This window comes from Lolium rigidum, chromosome 6 (genome assembly GCF_022539505.1).
Source record: "Lolium rigidum isolate FL_2022 chromosome 6, APGP_CSIRO_Lrig_0.1, whole genome shotgun sequence".
NCBI classification, from domain to species: Eukaryota; Viridiplantae; Streptophyta; class Magnoliopsida; order Poales; family Poaceae; genus Lolium; species Lolium rigidum.
The window spans coordinates 7,228,657-7,234,656 of record NC_061513.1 but is presented as its reverse complement, the minus strand read 5'-3'; positions in this window follow the sequence as shown (position 1 = coordinate 7,234,656).

Here is a 6,000-nt window from a genome sequence, read left to right as displayed (position 1 = left end):
AAGTTCTTTCTTTATAGCCATTAAGATGGGCTCAGCAGTTTTAATGATGCACTCGCAAGAAATAGTATTTGAAGCAAAAGAGAGCATCAAGAGGCAAATTCAAAACACATTTAAGCCTAACATGCTTCCTATGCATAGGAGTCTTGTAAATAAACAAGTTCATGAAGAGCAAAGTAACAAGCATAGGAAGATAAAACAAGTGTAGCTTCAAAAATTTCAGCACATAGAGAGGCATTTTAGTAACATGAAAATTTCTACAACCATATTTTCCTCTCTCATAATAACATTCAGTAGCATCATGAGCAAACTCAACAATATAACTATCAAATGAAACATTCTTATCATGAGTCTCATGCATAAAATTATTACTCTCCACATAAGCATAATCAATTTTATTAGTAATAGTGGGAGCAAATTTAACAAAGTAGCTATCATTATTATTCTCATCAAGTGTAGGAGGCATAGTATAATCACAACAAAATTTACTCTCCATAGTAGGTGGCACCAAAAGACCACTATCATTATAATCATCATAAATAGGAGGCAAAGTATCATCAAAGAAAATTTTCTCCTCAATGCTTGGGGGACTAAAAAGATCATGAAAACCAGCTTCCCCAAGCTTAGAACTTTCTATATCATTATCAACAATGGTGTTCAAAGCGTTCATACTAATATTACTACCAACATGCAAATAAGATTCCATAGGTTTTTTAATTTTCGCATCAAACAATCCATGTTTTAAATCAGGAAATAGAATAAGAAGCTCATTGTTGTCCATTATGCCAAACTAGTGTAAACAAGAAACAAAAAGATGCAATTGCAGGATCTAAAGGAAATAGCTTTGAGCACACACACAACGGCGCCAGAAAAGTACTTTACCTGAGACCGGAGTATGAGTGCCTTTTACCTTTCCTCCCCGGCAACGGCGCCAGAAAAGTGCTTGATGTCTACGGGAGCTTCTATTCTTGTAGACAGTGTTGGGCCTCCAAGAGCAGAGGTTTGTAGAACAGCAGCAAGTTTCCCTTAAGTGGATCACCCAAGGTTTATCGAACTCGGGGAGGAAGAGGTCAAAGATATCCCTCTCATGCAACCCTGCAACCACAAAGCAAGAAGTCTCTTGTGTCCCCAACACACCTAATAGGTGTACTAGTTCGGCGAAGAGATAGTGAAATACAGGTGGTATGAATAAGTAGTAGCAACGGCACCAGAAAAGTGCTTTGCCCGGACGATAAACAAGCGTAGTAACGCAGCGAGTAGTAACGCAGCAGAAGTAACGCAATGAAAACAGTAAACAAACAGCGATAGCGATATTTAGGAACAAGGCCTAGGGATTAGACTTTCACTAGTGGACACTCTCAACATTGATCACATAACAGAATAGATAAATGCATACTCTACACTCTCTTGTTGGATGATGAACACATTGCGTAGGATTACACGAACCCTCAATGCCGGAGTTAACAAGCTCCACAATTCAATGTTCATATTTAAATAACCTTAGAGTGCATGAAAGATCAATTCGACTAAACCAAGTACTAACATAGCATGCACACTATCACCTTCATGCTATGTAGGAGGAATAATACACATCAATACTATCATAGCAATAGTTAACTTCATAATCTACAAGAGATCATAATCATAGCATAAACCAAGTACTAACACGAATGCACACACTGTCACCATTACACCGTGCAGGAGGAATAAAACTACTTTAATAACATTGCTAGAGTAGCACATAGATAAATTGTGATACAAAATACATTGCAATCATAAAGAGATATAAATAAGCACTTCACTATGCCATTCATAACAGTGAATAAGTATTCCGTGAAATATAGCCTAAGAGACCCACACGGTGCACACACTCGTCACCTTTACACACGTGGGACAAGGAGTCTCCGGAGATCACATAAGTAAAACTCACTTGACTAGCATAATGACATCTAGATTACAAGCATCATCATATGAATCTCAATCATGTAAGGCAGCTCATGAGATTATTGTATTGAAGCACATAGGAGAGAGATGAACCACATAGCTACCGGTACAGCCCCGAGCCTCGATGGAGAACTACTCCCTCCTCATGGGAGCAGCAGCGGTGATGAAGATGGCGGTGAAGATGGCAGCGGTGTCGATGGAGAAGCCTTCCGGGGGCACTTCCCTGCTCCGGCAGGGTGCCGGAACAGAGACTCCTGTCCCCCAGATCTTGGCTTCGCGATGGAGGCGGCTCTGGAAGGTTTTCCGTATCGTGGTTCTTCGTATCAGGGGTTTCGAGACGGAGGCTTTAAGTAGGTGGAAGGGCAACGTGGGGGGCCACACGGGGGCCCCACACCACAGGTCGGCGCGGCCAAGGGCTGGGCCGCGCCGCCCTATGGTGGCAGCCCCTCGTGGCCCCACTTCGTATCCCTTTCGGTCTTCCGGAAGGTTCGTGGCAAAATAGGACCATGGGACTTGATTTCGTCCAATTCCGAGAATATTTCGTTACTAGGATTTCGAAACCAAAAACAGCAGAAAACAGAGAATCGGCACTTCGGCATCTTGTTAATAGGTTAGTTCCAGAAAATGCACGAATATGACATAAAGTGTGCATAAAACATGTAGGTATCATCAATAATATGGCATGGAACATAAGAAATTATCGATACGTCGGAGACGTATCAATGGCATCACAAAGGAAGATTTCTGAGGTACAAGCTTTTGAATAAAAGCCGCTGAGGATTCTGGAATCATGCCCAAATCTGCACATGAGTTAGCTTGTTATCGAGTTGGTTAGATAGTATCGAAAACTTAGAAGAAAAGTTCGCCGAATGTTATATGAGAGATGTGTTCATTTTGGGAATGAGAAGTACACAACTTAGTGAGAGCTTCAACAATTCATTGAAAAACCATTTGAAATCAAACTTAGGGAGAAGAAGGATGACATCCAGAAAGGAGCAAATGTGGAGCTTGAAGAGTACAACACAATCATGAGTTTCACGGAGCTCTTGACAACTCCCTCTTATGGTGTTTATGACGATGATATGTTCTAGAATGCACAAGCTTGTTAGATAGTATTTTGGACATGGCTGGATAGTATTTTGGACAGGTTTGACTATAGTATTTTGGATTTCAGGGATAACTGCAGTCTTGTGTGGCCTAATTGTACAAGTAGATTGAGCAAATTTATGTACTAGATGGACTATGTAAGAAATATTGTTGTTCCATAATTTGAGGATTAAGTGATGTAAAATTTTAGTGCTAAGTGACTCCTAATTTTAGTGCTAAGACTGGTTCAGCCCTTTTGATATGACATGTTTCAATTCATTTTGCTCTGTTGAGCTATGGTGCTATTTCTCTGAAGCTTGAAGAAACAGACAGTCCAAGCAGAGGAATGCTTTAGTTGTCTCGGCCAGACGATGCGTGTATCAAAGAAGGCAGGTGCTCGTCGAAGGGGACCGTTAGAGGATGCAGAGGAGGGCGCCGTAATGGCCTGTGGAGGCACTGCCGGCGCGGGGCGGGACAAGGTGCTCGGAGCGGGTGGAGGAGATGGTCGGAGTGGAGCGGGACGAGGTGGTCGGAGTGGGTCTTGTTGGCACCGCTTCTTCAAAGACATGGGCTAGAGCTTGCTCCCCTCCCCTTCCCACGGTGGCACCAGCGGCCGCAGCACAACGCCCTTGCTCGCGCGTGTGTGCTCGCCCGGTGCATCTGTGTGAGGGACGAATGATGGTTAACTTGCCATTGGGTAGTGGTGACCTTTGGATGGTGGATGTGAGGCCTCCGGGCATGCTGCCATGTGACCATGGGGGCACTGGATCTCAATCCCAGGGGATGGTGGCGAGGATGGGGCGAAGGCAGAAGGTGTGGCACTCGACAGTAGAGGACCTCATAGTCGCACGGCCCCTCGTCGCACGCCATAATGATGGTGGCCTCGTGATGGGTATACACCGTGTGGCGGCATGCTGAAAGGCTGCAACCAACACATCACGTCGGATATCGAGCAGAAGCTCCAGATTCTATAGGGTCGTCACTAGGGTGTTGTTAAATTTTTTATCTCTAGTCTCATCCTTTCTACTTTTGGTTTTCTTTCTTTCTTATGATTTTTTTAATCTCTAGTGTCATTTAATAGTACTTAAGATTACTGGATTGTTGTTGTTACAATATTTTACATTCGGTGTCACATAGTTCGATGATTCTTTTTTATCCGTTCGAACTGGTCTTGGAAGGGTATGATAATAATGCAAGATATCATGTTTTCTGTGAGAAAGGTATATGACACACAAGTATAACATAATTTTATGATTCTAGTGAAATGAAGTTGTGTGCTTGACAACTATAATGTACAATAACCAATCAACTGCGACTTGAATAGCAAGGAAAGTCATCTTTTGTAATTAGTTGCAGCTAGAAGGCAAACTAATTACCAAAAGTTTGTTAAGTTTTTATTGTTCTAAGCTATTGAAGTCCTTCAAGTAGGAATTGAGAATTCATTTTTGATTACGCTATATTAAATTGCTTTTTACACTAGTAAAAAAGAGGCTTTAGTCCCGATTGATAAGGGTCTTTAATCCCGATTTTGCGACCGAGACTAGTCAATCGGAACTAAAGGCTCCACCACGTGGGCTGCAGGCGCGCGCCGGGCGAAGGACCGTTAGTCCCGGTTTGTAACACCAACCGGGACTAAAGGCTATTTCGTATATATTTTTATCCACTTTTTTTACTAATTATTTTTCACTCCCTCTTTTTTCTATTTTGTTAGAATTTCTAGTATTTCAGTTATTTGACAAGTTACTACACTTAATCTCTAGTCAATTTACTTACTCGTGGTCAAACTTCCCGCTCAGTCATCCATTTTCCCACTACTCCAGCACTAGCACGCTTAACTTCTGAGTTCCTTACCGCCCCGCTTCCAAGTACTTCGCGCGCATGTTATTGATACTAGTATCATATCAATCATATTAACATGTTGGTCACGATGTCACACTTCTTTATTGATTAAATTCCAAATGATTCTTTTAATAAATATAAGTAATGATGTAATGGTAACCTGAAAATCGTAACCTGATGTAATGCTAACCTGTAATGGCCATCCTTCGAGTACGGGGTCACGAATCGGGAGGCCGTCGGGGGAGTGTTTAGATGATGGTGCATACGGACGAGTCCCGTCGAGTACGGGATTTCCCGGTCCAAGAATACGAGCAGTCCAAGAATACGAGCACTCGCAGAGATCTAGCGACCGGCATGGAGCCGTACGTGATCTGCGAGCAGCGGGATGGGGAGCGCAGCAGGCGGCGGACCGAGGGATCGGGGCTGTGTGGGGGAGTTGTGAGCTACCGTTTTTTTGGGGAACGAGGGCGGTTCGATCTGCATCTACCGGTTTTTTGAGGAACGAGCCATCCGATTTTCTTGCCCTATGAAGCGTTTTTATGACGTACGACCACCGCCAATCGGCGCCTAATAGTAAAGATACCAGTTTTTTTAGGAACGAGCCATCCGATTTTCTTAACGTATGAAGCGTTTTTATAACATACGACTACCGCCTATAGCCACCCAATAGCAAATATTTCAATTCACTGGAGATAATTTTTTACAGACCGGCCAGACATGCAACCAAAACAGTCCCAGAATCAACATACAACTAAAACATTGTATAACTTTCACTTCTAGCAGATGTGCATTCTACTCGTAATGTTGTGTAATGTAGGATGATCAGAATGTAGCGATTCCTCATCACTGATACCCTATCCTGGGTACTCTCCCATTCTGCGAAATAATCAAGTTCTTGTTCACGTACACAAGAGTGGAAAGGCCCATAAACAAAACCACATTTTCTTTGGCAGAAATGTATTTACTTAACCGCTACATTGCAAGTCTTTGGCATCTTTCGAAGGTAGAGGGGAAGTGAAATGAAGATCCCATTTGTCTCTCTCTCTCTCACTCTACAACTGAATGAAGGCTTTCACCACTAACAACACCAACACATATCATTTTTCACTATTCTGGGTCTCTGAAAATCCAATT